This window comes from Mustela nigripes, chromosome 12 (genome assembly GCF_022355385.1).
Source record: "Mustela nigripes isolate SB6536 chromosome 12, MUSNIG.SB6536, whole genome shotgun sequence".
Lineage (NCBI taxonomy): Eukaryota > Metazoa > Chordata > Mammalia > Carnivora > Mustelidae > Mustela > Mustela nigripes.
Genome location: NC_081568.1, coordinates 16,863,824 through 16,879,718, shown reverse-complemented (window position 1 = coordinate 16,879,718; position 15,895 = coordinate 16,863,824). Strand labels below are relative to the sequence as shown.

At 35.1% G+C, this 15,895-nt stretch overlaps 1 non-coding gene across 1 annotated transcript; it reads right to left on the bottom strand.

Moving 5' to 3' along the window:
- Window positions 1-3,064: 3,064 nt before the first annotated feature.
- LOC132028956 (U6 spliceosomal RNA) lies at window positions 3,065-3,172 on the bottom strand. The gene has a single exon (XR_009407610.1). It is a non-coding gene; the product is annotated as a U6 spliceosomal RNA (small nuclear RNA).
- Window positions 3,173-15,895: the final 12,723 nt, after the last annotated feature.

Below are 15,895 nucleotides of genomic sequence, written 5' to 3'. Positions count from 1 at the left end.
ACAAATTAGAGATAGAAACAGCAATCATACAACATAAAGCTAATATACTGCTTTTATAGAGATAATATTCCCAATTTATTTCAAGAAAACTTCCTTATTTAATGGCTTTTCCAGTAGTGAAAATTTCCCTCCCACTTTACCAGTTTCCTTTGTAAGTGCGTAAACAACCCTTGTGCCCATGAAGTCCTTTGTCTGTCTTAATATTGATCTGTCTGACACAGAGATTTAACCTCAGTGTGCGCACTGCTCTACTTCATGGGACGCATTTCCCTGATATGTCCTGTTTTTCTCAGGACTTGCACATCTGCGGACTCTCTCAGTCTCTGCTTCTGTATTTGTCAAAAGGTCTTGAGCAAACATCTTACATAAACATTAATTTTACTGAGTATGTCAGGAATGAATAAAGATGGAGGTCGTAGAGCCATTTAGAAGGTAACTGTACAACGATGTGGATGGAGCTAAAAGGTATTATACTAAGTGAAATAAGTCAGTCAGAGAAAGAGAGTTATCATATCTGGTATGAGCACTTTGAGAGGCAAGGCCAGGGGTTCTGGGGGAAGGAAGGGAAAAATGAAACAAGATGGGATGGGGAGGGAGATATACCATAAGAAATTCTTGGGGCACTTGGGTGGCTCAGTGGGTTAGGCTTCTGCCTTCGGCTGAGGTCATGATCTCAGGGTCCTGGGATCGAGCCCCGCATCAGGCTCTCTGCTCAGCAGGGAGCCTGCTTCCTCCTCTCTCTCTGCCTGCCTCTCTGCCTACTTGTAATCTGTCTATCAAATAAATAAACAAAATCTTTAAAAAACAAAATTCTTAATCTCAGGAAACAAGCAGAGGGTTGCTGGAGGGGAGGGGGCTGAGAGGGTTAGGGTGGCAGGTGATGGACACTGGGGAGGGTATGTACTATAGTGAGTGCTATGGATTGTGTAGGACTGATAATTCACGGACATGTATTTCTGAAGCAAATAATACATTATATGTTAATATAAAGCCCAGCAGAGACAAAAAATAATAATAATAATTAAATTAAAAGGGGTACCTGGGTGGCTCTGTTGGTCAGCCTTTGCCTTTGGCTCAGGTCATGATCCCGCAGTCCTGGGATCAAGGCCCACATCAGGCCCCCTGCTGAGCAGAAAGCTTGCTTTTCCCTCTCCTCCCTACTCATGCTTTCTGTCACTATTTCTGTGTCTTTCTCTCTCAAATAAATAAATAGTATAAAAAAATAAAAAGAATAAAAAAAAATTTGGACTCAAACACACACACACACACACACACACGAAGGTAATTGTGAAAATCCAGACAAGAGATGGCCAAAACCTCTCTTATTTAAAACAGTAGAAATTGTTTCAATAAAACACATCCACTACCTGGATGGTAAGTACTGTTCTATGCTTCATGGTTCCCCAAGTTAAATACAAACAGAGAGCATTAAAAAAAAAAAAATGCTATTTTCAGAGTGCTCACTTTCCAGTAGAGGTTTACAGACAAATCATGTAACAAGTTATGTTAGGAGATAATTAAGGCTGGAGAGGGGAAAAGAAAACTTGAGGGGGTGTTTGCCATACTCAAAAGTGCAGTTAGGATAGTGACACTGGAGGGAGGTAAGAGAATGAGCTCTACTCATTCTCGGTGGGGAGGAACAGTGTTCAGACAGAGGAAGTGCAAATGCTCAGAGGTGAGAGCCGGATACATTTATCTGGAAAGGAAGATGGCAAAATGGCTGACAGAGAGATGAGTTAGTGAGAGGTTAGTTCAGGGAATTGGGAGTGGAAAGTCAGACTATTCTGAGCCTTGTATCTTCTGATTTGAAGAACTTTAAATTAAACCTGAGTGAGAAACCACTGAAGGTTGGAGTAGAGACGTGAAAAGATGACACTGATGTGCTTAAGTGTATGTTAAAGAAAGAAAAATTACAAAATACATGGAAGCCTTGACAATGCTTTGGAAAGCGTCGAACAGTGACCATGAAAGCCTTTGTCCCCATTGAGGTTTACTGGTTATCTTACCAGTGTAATGAAAAGATTTAGACTTCATGTTTAATATATAATAGCAAAATACAAAACATCACATATCGCTGGAGAAGCATTTGATCTTCCTCCCATGGTGAAAAGCAGAAGTATCTAGAAAACTATATGGCAATAAAGTAAAATGCAATTCTTTCTCAGCAAATACTGCTTTAAAAGTAATTGAAAATATCACTGCAACTTTGAAGGGAAGAGCATTAGAACAAATTAGTCTGTGTGGGTGATTTGGTATATACCAGATGAGAGTACAGATATTTCTAAGATGAATCAGCTAAAGGTATTTGCTGGATTCTCTTTCAATAAGGAAATAAATGAAGAGTTACTTTTTCTATGAGGCACTAAAAGATAGATATATCAGAGACATATATAATCTCAACAGTAAATGACTTCTTCAATAAAAACTGTATTTTAGGAGAAAATTGTATACATATAACCCGTGACTGAGTACCTACATGGCATGAATTTTTAAAAAGAAAGATATATTGACCAAATATTGTATGCAATAAGAAACTATGACTTTCCTACTTAGTCCTAGAGACTGTACATTTTGTGGGTGAAATATACAGATAAAAGTGACTTTTTATTTAACAAGAGTCATGCTTTGGATAATATCCTATAAGCAGACATTATATCTGATTTTTAACAAGGAATGCCTTTTATGTTAGCTGATGGGTTTTACTTATTAGACCATGCTATGTAAAATGTTAAAATAATGTATCTACCACCATGCCCTGTGGGTCAGTAATTCTGACTCAGAAGGACAAATTGAGGGATAATATTGTAGAGTTAAGGATCCTCTATGGAACATCCTACATTTCTCATTTTCTTTAATCCAGCTGGTATTGGTTTAGCTTCTGTGTTAGAAAAGTAAAAGTGTCTTTAGATATATTCTTAAAGATGACATAAGACTGCTTTGAATGATTCCTTATACATGTAAATAAATATTTTTGGAGTGATCATTTGAAATTGTCCTTTCAAAATAAGTATAATTTTTGCTACAAGCTTATTTCTATTTATTTATTTATTCTTTTATTTGTTTTTAAAATATGGAATGCTTCAAGAATTTGCATGTCATCCTTGTGCAGGAGCCATGCTAATCTCCTTTGTATTGTTCTAATTTTTGGCATATATGTTGCTGAAGGGAGCATGTTACAGGCTTATTTTTAACAATTCATTGATAAATACTATTTTTTTGAATACCATAATAATCTGAGCTTAACTTGTTTCCTTTCTTCCTTCTTTTCTTCCTTCTTTATCTCTTTCCTTCCATCTTATTATTGTTCCTTTTTTCATTCCCTACCTACCTATTTCATCTCTCTTTTACGGTCTATTCTTAATAATAATAATAATAATAATAATAATAATAATTCTAAAAGGACTGAGAGGGAACTTTCTGCAGAGATGCTAGGCTGCATGACATCCTCCACCCCTCAAAAATGACCATATCTGAAAGATGTTAATATGTTTATGTTAAATGCCAAAGGGGACTTTGCAGATGTGGTTATGGTAAGGATCATGAGATGCGACGACCGGGGTCCTGAAACATAACTGAAGGCCAGGGAAGCCACAAGGTTCATGTAATGAGGAGACAAGATCAAGTCAGAAAGAAACAGATGTGAAGGCAGAAGCAGAGGTTAGAACACGGAAGGAAGCCCCAGAAACCAAAGAACACGGAAGGAAGCCCCAGAAACCAAAGCAGACAGAAGGCCTCCAGAGGCTGGAAAAGGCAAGGAAACAAATTCTCTTCAAGAACCTTAAGAGGGTCTCAGTTGATTCTAGAACTTCCAACATCCAGAATTATAGCATAATAAATTTGTGTTGTTTTAAGCTACAAAATTTGTGTTCATTTCTAAACAGTAATAGGAAACTAATACAGATAGTTCTGTATATGGATCAAACGCATGAAAATTTGAGACCTTAGTAATACTACGGCATGTTAAGAAATTCACTCTAACTAGTGTGTTGGAGGCATGCAGAAAAATAACAGGTTGATTCGCCTTAACTTAACAACTCTTGATCTGGCCAGTGATTCTGCTTTGGGTTCTCACACACACTTTATATACCTTATTTTATTTAACCGGTTATTTTTCTGTGCTCTCTGATCTTCCACAAACTCACTGTAGATGAGCAGTGTTGTTTTGCTTAGTTGTACCCCTAGCACCCCTGAGCCTCCATTAAGATGTTTTTGATGACTGAAATAATGTATTTCAGTTTGATCTTGGAGCGGGGTCAAAATAGTTACATTGCATATCAGAAGTACTAAAAATGTGCTATTTCCTATAATAGATATCTTTTCCCAGTGACAGGGAGTATGTTTGATCTTGTCAATGAAAAATTTCTTACTTGACATGTTATCATTTCTTACCTTTCAGGAGTCCTTCTCTTGTGATCCACCTTTCCAAAAGAGCATCAGGATCTCTGGGTTTTCTCATATCCCTGGGAAGTGCTATCGTGTCTCACACTGGCCCCAGGACTTCTCCAGGGTCATAGAAGCTGTGCTCCATTTTTATCACAGGAAGTTTGCTTGCTCGTCATGACCAATGCCTAATGATTCCCTTGTGGTGACCTTCTGTAGCTGTCATGAGTGCTCCTGTGTTCCTGCAGCTTAGTGCTGGCCCATCCTTGTCCATGTATCTACCAACTCATCCCACTCCTCCTAATGTGGACTTTTTCCCCATGATCTTCCATCTAGCATTCTCAGCTCTAATATCGTTGCCCCACCAGGGCACAGGGAATGGTTTGATGATCTATTTGTTGTATATTGTGTAAGGAGAAATAGGAGAAATACTTCAGGTCCATCTGTGTAAGTACTTTCCTCAGCATCCACATTCTTATGCTTGCACGTCATATTATTGTTAGAGCAACTCGAGGGTTCTTTGAGAAGAGCACAGTCTCAGCATTGCAGTGGAGGAAGAGAGAAAATAGCCTCCTAGTCCTATAACCAATTGATTTTAATCCAAGCCCTTGGCTAGGTCTGGGAATAAAGATAGACCTAAACTGTTGTCTTTTCTTTTTCCCTCCTTGTCCCACCATCTTTTAGCAACCAAAATGGTATTCATTTATCTCTTCTCTTTCACTTGAATGCTCTCTGAAACTCTCAGCCTCCCTATAGACTAAAACAACAATGAAAAACAAAACAAACAACAACAAACCTCTCTGGTCTCAGAGGACTTGGCTCTTATCCTAACATATCACGAAAATCCACTTTGGGAATTCTGAGAAATCCTCCTTTATCTCCTCAAAAATACCTGAAACATCAAAAGCATATGCTTTTTGGATATTTTCTTGCCTGGACATTTAGTATACCATCTTAATATTCAGAGAATATATGCTGTCTTAATATTCAGAGAAAAGAAATGACCTCTCCATTATCAGACACACCCTGCCCTTCTCATAGAGCATGGAATACCTTTTATTTTATGGCTAATGAAGCCTTGAATCAGATAGGATCTAGAAATTCCCAGGACCAAAAATATTATGGTTTAACATCTTCCTTCTATACAAACTTTATTTTGAAAGTGGTTGAAAGTTATTGAAGGATATTGAGCAGGGGAATGACACAGTCATACTGCAGTTTCAAAAATCACTGTCAGAATGTTGGGAAGATGTTAGTGGATCAGTGTAGCCTTTGAGGCAGGGATTACCCATTTGATGCCAGATCAGTGATCCAGGTGGCAAGACGTCTGTAACCTTAGACTATGATGCTTCAGATGCAGAGGAGAAGACAAACTCAAGCTATAATTTAGAGATAATGTACTAATTCAATGATTAGGGCAGCAAAAAAGCAGTGGAAGTGTCTCTGATAATTCTTTGGCTTTATGTCATTTTTTGATATAGGAAATGGAGGAAGAAGAGTTAATTTAAAAAACAATTATTATCAAGTAGCCTTTAGATGTGCACATTAACAATGTGAGAATGGAAATCCAGGTGTAGACTAAGAGACGGGATTTCAGCAGGAGATGTGAAGACTTCGAATATGTAAGTGTATAGAAGAAAATAATTTTAAATTCAAGCAATTAATTCGTAAAAAATGATTTTTATACTGCAATTTTTGAGAAAATCGTGTTTTTAATAGTTTGAACACCAGTTGCTAAGTGGCAGAAGTCAATAAGCAGACAAATTTGACATATATTCACTGTGCAAAATTATGGGAGCAGTTTTTTGCCACTTTTTATATCTTTATTCTCTTTTGTATAGTACTCATGACTATTATTTCCTTCTGCATTTACCCCCTTCACCTTTTCTTTGTAAGCATAAACTGTTTATGACAAGGGCTAAGGTAATTACACATTAAAAATTGTTACAATCTTGGCACTCCTCCCTTTCCACAGAGAGACACATCCATCTCTAGATTTGCAGATATGGCTCCATTTTATAGGCTTAATAGCTGTACAGAAATCTCAGAGACAAGTTCATTTGTTGTGAAGATTTTTTCTCACTTTTTTATGTGTGCAATCTGGAATGCATGAAGTTATACTGGATATCAAGTCCTTCAAAGACATTTGAAGAATTTTTTTTTTTAATATAAGCATTTCTCAAAGTTTTACAAAATGGACAAGTTCACTGAACATATCTATACTTAATAATTAATAACCATTCATCAAGCTCTGTGCATATACAAGCAAATACTCTAAGATATACAGAAGAAAAAGAAGTAGTTTTGACACAAAATTACAACTTGACTCATGTATTGGTAACCGAAATTGAAATGAAAGGCAATTTTTTAACCTTTAATATTTGTGGCATTTACTTTAATATTGAGCAAGTTTGGTAATTGCATATTGTAATTGAATGAATATAATATTCTGTCATCATAATACAATCACTGAAATTTCTGACAGTACATTTAAATGGGTGCCTTTATTATAAGAATTGATCAAAGAAAATAAGAAACCAATCACATACACTTTATTAGTCAAAAAAATTGGAAGGGCACTTTATTTTTTAGCTTTAGAGGAAGTATAATTTTATGACATTTGAACATTCCCTCTATTTAGGAATTAGTCATGAAAATTGCCTTATTTTCTATGCACAATAAATGTTCTTTCAGAGAAAACAAAATATTCCTGGATAAGTTCCCAGGTGCTGTTAAATAAGTCCATTCCGCCTTGTAATTTGTACACTGTTGTCTCACGTGGTGTTATTTGCCTTATTGATGGACCCATTCGTTCTCGGTTGTAGGCTTCCTGTCTTTGTAAATTCTTTAGATGATCCTGCTTGTAATTACCCGTATGCCGAGCCCTTTCACTGTTACTTGAAGAAAGTTTTATAATCACATTATGCACACAGAGCAGCACTGCTGTGTGTGGATTCTATTCTGTTCCATGTCTAAAGCTCATCTGAATGTTGGAAAGAGGAATAAGAAATCTCCAATGGCCAATTTATCTCCATATCTTTCCTCTGGAGGTGATTTCAGAGAATCTTCTCTGTCCTACTTAGTAACTCCTTGGAGCAATTGTTTAGGGGCACATTCATCCCTGTGAAATTTGCCTTAAATATTATGATTAGTCATCCAAAATTTTATGTGGGTATCAGTGACATTTCCAGATTTACCATCTCTGGAATAACGGGTTTCACATGTGTAGAATTCTCTATGTTTAGCAGAGATTTCAATTGCCTTAGAAGTTTTATAATCTGTTGAAATAACTTACAGTTTTAGGAATTATAGGACTTTCAATTTATTTATTAACTTCATATAGTTGCAATGTTGCAGTTAACTTTTAAAAATTTTCTCTATTTGAAAAATTAAAAAAAAATAACTTCTGTGAAAACCATTATTCATGTCTTAGTATCTCTATAGTTCAGGTTACCATAGTTCTAACATCTTTTAGCTAAGGTCCACCTGAAAGAACTTCATTGTTCTGGGATCCCGTAAGATGTGGGTATGTAGAGAATTGTTAAAAGTATGTTTCTTATGTTTTCCAAAAATCTAATGAAATACCAAACTAAAATATAATTGAAACAGAGGAAACTGCTTTACTTAAACCACTGAGCCACCCAGGCGCCCAGGAAACTGCTTTACTTAAACAGCAAGATCAATCATAATATTTAAGATATGGTAGTGATTTTTGATAAGATTTTTGTTCAATGTTTTCTTAAGTATATTTAGCAGAAGATTGACTTTACCAGATATTAATAGAAGATACAAGGAAGGAAGTCTTTCTCGGTTGTATATATTTCAATACTATGACAAGTAATGAAAATACACACTTTAAAATATTTTATGAGCTCTAGATTCTTTAAAATACTTAAATATATTATAATGTGATTCCCAAGTACAGGAAATGTGATAGGAAATATTTCTCAAAGCTAGTTTTTTAAAGAGACTATTCAGAGATTCATCTGGAAAAAGAAACAGCCATCTACAACCATATCTAGCTTTGTATAAGAAAAGAACTGAGACCAGAGAGGTTCAGTAATGCGTGTGTATTACCTAACTCATTACTGTTAGGACTAAGATGGTACCTAGGCTTCTTGAATCCAATGACCTGCACTCTCACCTGTGTCCCTTTATTCTTAATAAATTTGATTTTTAAATTAATAAAAGATGCACAGAGTACTGAGTATATACCAGGTAGTGGACACATTGCCAGACTCCGGAGATACTAAGATTAAAAAAAAAAAAAAAAAGGATGGGGCGCCTGGGTGGCTCAGTGGATTAAAGCCTCTGCCTTCAGCTCAGGTCATGATCCCTTGGTCCTGGGATCGAGCCCCGCTTCCGGCTCTCTGCTTTTCAGGCTCTCCCTATCCGGGGAGCCTGCTTCCTCCTCTCTCTCTCTCTGCCTGCCTCTCTGCCTCCTTGTGATCTCTGTCAAATAAGTCAATAAATAAATAAAATAAAAATGGAAAAGAGAGATCATGTTGTTTCACTTTTCACAGACCTTTGAGTATAGTGAAAGATGTAGGAAAATAACTCTAGTTGTTGCTGTTAAAAAAAAAAAAAATACTACAAGCTTAGTGACTTAAAATAACACAAATTTAATTCTCTTACAGTTCCAGAAGTCAGAAGTCTAAAATCAGCTTTACTAGGTTAGTGGAAATGTGCCCAGGAGGCTTGGCTCCTTCAGGAGGCACTGAGGGAAATCCATTTCCTTGCTTTTTTTCATTTCCAATTCTGTAGTCTTTGGCTTGCGGATTCTTCCTCAAAATGTATCATTCAGCCCTTACTTTATATTACCATCTCCACCGACTCCAATTCATCTTCTGTCCTTCTGAGAAAGGTCGTCACAATTATGTTAGGCCCATTTGGGTAATCAAAGTGGCTAACCAACAAGTAGGCATGATTTCACTATCACATGTAGGTGAAGTCATGCAGTTTTTGTCTTATTTTATCTACTTATTTCACTTAGCACAATACCCTCTAGGTCCTTTCATATTATTGCAAATGACAAGATTTCATTCTTTCCTATGACTCATATTCCATGTAATACTTCTATGGCTAAATGTGTGTGCGCGTGTGTGTATGTGTGTGTGTGTGTGTGTGTGTGTGTGTGTGTACCCCACATATTCTTTATCCATTTATCAATCAATGGACATTTAAGTTGCTTCTGTGTCTTGGCTCTTGTAAATAATGTTATAATGAACATAAGTGTGCACATATCCTTTCAAATTACTGATCTTTTATTTTGTTTTTGTTTGTTTATTTATTGTTAGTTCATCAAATTAGAAGTCCCCTCACTACCTTTTGGGAGTTTTTTTTTGTTTTGTTTTTTTGTTTTTTGTTTTTTTTAATGTTCCTGTCTTACTTTCTTCTTTATATTATTGTAACTTACATCTGTTTTCTATCCTTTTAAATGGTATATATTCTATTTTCCCCCAGCCTTATTGAGATGTAGTTGGCATATAACAATGTGTAAACTGAAAGTGTACAGGGTGTTGATTTGACTCACTTATATCTTGCAAAACGATTAACATGATAGCATTAGCTAATACCTCTATCAGGTCATGAGACTACCATTTCTTTTGTGTGTGTGTGTGTGTGTGGTGAGAATACTTGAGACCTACCCTTTTAGCAGCTTTCAAGTATTTATTATAGTATTATCAACTTTAATCACTAGGCAGTACGTTGGATTCCCACAACTTATCTGTCTTATAACTGAAAGTTTGTAGTCTTTGGCCAATATTTTCTCCAGTCCCCAACTCTTGGTAACCACATCTCTACTTTCTGTTCCTTTTAGCCTGGCTTTTTTAGATTCCACATATAAGTGAGATTATAAGGTATTTGTCTTTCTCTGACTTATTTTGTTTAGCATAATGCCTTCAAATTTCATTCATGTTGTTGCAAATGGCAGGACGTTTTTTCTTGTGACTGAATAATATTCCATTATATTTACTTTCCACATCATCTTCATCCATTCATCTGTTGACAAACACTTATGTTGTTTCCATACCTTGGCTATTGTGAATAATGCTGCAATACACGTGGCCGTTCAAATATTTCTACTAGACCCTTACTTCATTTCCCTTGCATATATACCAAGGTGTATATATTTTTTGAACTTTAAAATAATTTATTCATCTCAATACTTCTTAAAGCACCTAGTACAGTGTTTTAGAAATAGAAGATGGCCAATAAATATTGGTGCAATTAATTAAATCAATGACATATAGGTTTATTAGAAATTCTCATGAAAATATCTATTTTTCAAGTAGCTAACAACAACTAAATGAGATGTACCAAAGTGAAATGAATCATAAATTGCTATGGAACACAAAAGAAAAAAAATGAATATGAGCATTAAGTTAGATCATGAATAAAATTATGAAAAACAAATTCCAAAGGATTTAATGAGGTTGTTGGTAATGATAAAGTGCTAATGAAATATCTCAAGATATCTTATGATCCACTTTCACCATTGGATGAGTGTCCAGGACAGAGTGGCATTGATAGAGTTAGGGGGAAGATTTGAGGCTTGACTAATGCAGAATATTCAACAGTTGGCTTCAATAAGAGTTGGGGGAGACATAAGAGGATGAGTGACTTGAAACCAGTCTATAATAGACTTATTAATGCAAAGGGAAAAAATGGAGAATAGAAATCAAAGTAACAAGGAATGAGACTGTGGTCTATAAAACTCAGAAGATAACGAATCTGCATATATGCAAACTTAAGGTGGGTTTATATATAGTTGATAATCTATGTTACCGATGTCCATCTCCACTTTGCAAATGTGCCCAGTGGCTATGTTACATAAGATGAAGGGATCAAACTTTGAAGAGAACATTTTCCCTTTCTGTTCTACCAATATCAACCACTACAGGAATGGATGGCATGGGATTGGGATCTAATTTTGTTGAATTCTCAGAAAGTTTTCCCACAAAATTGAAAGTTTAGGTATATCTAGTACAAATATGAGTCACAAAGTAGTTGATTTTAGAATATGAAAACACAAATATAATTAGGCAGAAAACCTAACTACACAGATGTTGGAATAGTTACAGGATATAAGCTAAAATTTTAGCACCTGACCTCAGACAAAAAGAAAAAGCATTACATTCATTTGAATATTTATATAACATATATATTGTATTGCTGAAAACATTCAAACAAGTGCACAAAATTATAAATTTTGTTAACATACCCGTTTTCAATATACTTTAATATCAGAGTTTAATGTCTTATGATCAAATTTCATTCAATCACCAAAATGACATAATAAACCTGAGTTGATCTTCAGTTTCTTCTTAAATATTTCTATGATCAGGACACATTTTTCCATAGATATTTATTTGTGGCAATTATGTGTATGTTCATAATTTCACATACTACTAAATGAAGTCCAGTCTGTGGCTTTATTTACATGCAAATTTAGGAGAGATAGACAAGGTAGTAGCCAGATATAAATTAAAAATAAAAAAAAAGCAAAAGGCTTTAAGGAAGTAAAAGAACAGTGTGTTTTCCAGTTAGAAAAATCTTTAATTTTTTTAAAAAGATTTTATGTTTTTATTTGAGAAAGAGAGAGCACAAACAGCAGGCAGAGGCAGGGGGAGAAGCAGACTCCCCGCTGAGCGGGGAGCCTAACATGGGTCTCAATCCCAGGACCCAGAGATCATGACCTGAACCAAAAGCAGAAGCTTAACCATCTGAGCCACCCAGGCACCCCTAGAAAAATCTCTTAAATGGAGTTAATACTTTCTTATTTTCAGTTAGAAAGAATAATTTCCTCTCTTATGGAATTGCTTTGATAGGAATTCATCCATAATCTCACTTTTGTTTGGTTTTAATATGGCCAATATAGTAAATTGATCTAATTAGTACTATCTCCCTTATTCCTCACAATAAGCTTCTTGGATAGATAGGAATTATAAAGGGGAGATAGAAGCTAAATTCTTTTAGGGTATTTCTTGCATCTGTACATCCAATTCACAAAGAAAAAAAATGCAAGAACATAGTTTATTTTAAAATAAGAAAATGCAATAACATCATAGGTATTTTATATCATTAATGAGTTATAATTTACTCATTTCTGAGAATAGAGAAATCTGGACTTTATAAAAGCATATTTGTATACACTAATTGTCACCTAAATAATGTTTGCAAACAAAAGAAGGAAGAAAGCAACTCACATTCAGTAAACTGGTGTTAAAAGGAGAATCTAAAACCTCGTTGGGAAAACAAATGACTTATAATATCAGTAAATATAAATAGGCAGATCATAGCTACTAATTAATCAAGTGGTCTAATATTCATTGGTTGCCAGGAGTCACAACAGTGTGTATAATCAGTTATCTGGAAAAAAAATAATAAGGATCACCAGCTGAGGAAACACCGATTATATCCAAACAAATTCAGGCTTGACGAAATATAATCAGTTGGATCATAAAGGACAGAACAAATATCTGTAATTCTATTCTCCTAAGGGAACGAATAATTATAGATGTTAAATCTGTGAGCGATAGGTACCAAACAGGGAGATGCCAGCTGATTAGTTGTAGAAGTCTAGTAAAGCTGTCACCCAGAGTCCACTTAATAGTTGGGGGACTTAGTAGTTTTGTCTGTATGATAAACTAACTTGTCGGAATTGACCTGGAAATATACAGGTTAATCTAGACAAATTTTGTGTTTAAGAAATTGTATATGTCAAAAAAGGTATTGAAATTGTATGTGTCAAAAATTGTATATGTATACATATACAAAAATTGTATATGTATACATATACAAAAATTGTATATGTAAAGAAATTGTATATGTCAAAAAAGGTATTGTCAAATTGTCAAGGTATTGCATATGTCAAAGTATTAACATATCAGGAAATTTAAAACTAAAATTGGGTGGGGGGGAACCAAAAAAGGCCCCCCCCCCCCCCCCCCAGTAATTAGAAGGGAATGATCTGTGGTTGAAGAATTACCTAAGACAAATCTTTTGGGGAATAAAACATAAAACTCTGAGATCATGGTTGGAAGCAGATAGACAGAAGCTAATCTATTCTGTGTAACCACCGACAGAAATTTGGGAGTGTGGAGGATAGAGAGAAATGAGAGAAGTATATCAGATCATGCAGCTGGCCTTAAAAGAACAACTGGTAAGAAATTATTGCCCGGCAGAGAATCAAAGGAAGATCAAACATTATTTTAAATATTTTGCACTGCTGTGTTGTCACGCCCTGTATTGTCCCAGACATTCTTATTTGGCACATATATTAATGTTTTCAGTACTGGTTGCATAATAGTAATAGTAATAATAATAATAATAACAACAACAAAGAAGTGAGAAAAAATTGATTTTATCTGAGTCAGCTTGGGACAGAAGAAGAGAGGTAGAATGTGAACATAACTACTTAGTTCTATTAGGATATATACAATGATTTAAAATGATCTTGTTTTTAAAATAAAAGATTGCATTTTACCATAATACTTTATCATTTTTCTAAAATGCTTTATTTCAGGAAATGACAGGGCATCATCCAGTGCCTAAAAGGGGATGCATGTTAGACTCTTCCCCTTTCCTTGCATACATTTCCTCTAAGTCATATTCTACAATTTTGTTTTCTAACATTTTCTGAAATTCATACCCTTTGCTTCTGCTGTTGTGTCCTGGTTAAATGAGCCATTTCATAATTCATGAAAAAATTAATGAAGTGACTTTCAAAACTGAGTGCTTCTACATAGTCTTCTCAAATTCATCCTTCACACTACTGCCAGGTATCTTTCTTGAATAAATGGCTACCCAACACACTCTTTCGCTTACAGTCCTATAGTGCCTCATTATTTGCAACCACACATTTTAAATAGTGGTCTAGGGCTTACTACTAGTTGAGTAAAAGGGGGGAACATCTATCCAGGCAGATGTTTCATTTCCATTTTAAAATAAATTCAAGTAAGTTTTTAGATCACATCTTGGGAGATGTAATATGTTCATGTGAATGGTCTGTTTGCAAAAAGATTTGGCAGAAATTCTTTCTCATGATTATTTTGTCAATTGAACACCTTCTTCCCTTTTCTGTTTCACCCTCAATTTATATTTCATAGAATCCTACTTATATGAACACTTTGGAAATATGCCCTGGCCTAATGTGTAAATTCAAAATTGCTTAGAATGGTATAAAAGGCCATAATTTTGCCTTTGGCTAAATATCCAATTATATCTGTTTTTACTTATAACCTTATGATTTATGTTTTATTAATGAAAAATGTATTTAATTCTCTGCCAAAAAAAAAAATCCTGTTTCATGAACTCTAGACTGTAATGACTCTCATCTCTCCTTCTCCTGCCCCTTTTCTCTTATTAAACAGGCTTAACACTTTCTAATGGAACTTTCTGCAAGCAAAAATTGTTTTATAGATGCACAATCCAACATGGTAGTCATGAACTACCATGGTAGCTGTTGAGCTCTTGGAATGTAGGTAATATATCACAGGGGCTAAAATTTCAACTCTTTTAAAATTTCAGATAATATAAATTAAAATAGTCACATGTGTCTAGTGGCTCCTTATGAGACAATACAGTTCAAGCTTTTTCACTTAGACTATTAATGAAACCTTTACTGGTAATGTACACCAGCTTCCAAGCTGAACATGATGCTTCTCTCCAAAATTTCTCTTTCCTCTGTGTGTTTGACCACCACTTTCCACGTCCTTCAATCCTCTAGTGTCTGACATCATTTTTATTTTTATTATCTTGAAGTCCTTTCCTTTCTTAGAAGAAAGAGTTTTAATCCTTAGCCTTCTTGAGCTGTAGGTGCTTCAGAGTTTTGCATGCTGGAAATGGAATTCTTACTCAGATTCCTCTTTGCTGACTTTGACAGGGAGAACGAAGATGGCCAGTGCTGACACCAGTGGTCACGGGGGTGGGGGTGCTAGTGGGATGCCAGTGACCAGTCAATGGTCACTGGGGTGATTTCCTCACTCATAAATATAAGGGTAGGAGTTTAACCTCTCATCTCAAACCTACCTCAACAACAGAAAAACAAACAAACAAAAACAAAACAAAACAAAAAAACAACCCTATCAATACATTCTAGTTTCATCTTGTATCTTCTTATTAAAAAAAAAAATGCCCTGGAATTATTATGATTAGTAGAACTTGATACTTTTGCTGCTAGGCTTACTCTGCATGAATCAGCTCACTAATCCCAGAAACTCTACCTTGGCGTAGGAGAGGGTTGGCACCTTTGGTACTTAAATTCCTTGTTGAGAGAAGGATGGGTGAACTATGAAGAAGAAGAAGATTCTTGGTTCCTTATGTTATAGATAAAACAAATGCTACTTAAGAAAGTAATGCAATTCAAACTCAGAATAGTTCTTGACATTAATGTTGCACTATAGGTAAAATGAAAGCGTGTTTGATTTCTAAATTCATATGCTGAGCATAGAAAAGGAAAAGTCATTAATATATTTTATGTAATGAAAATGAGAGTAAAAAAGTGTCTAAA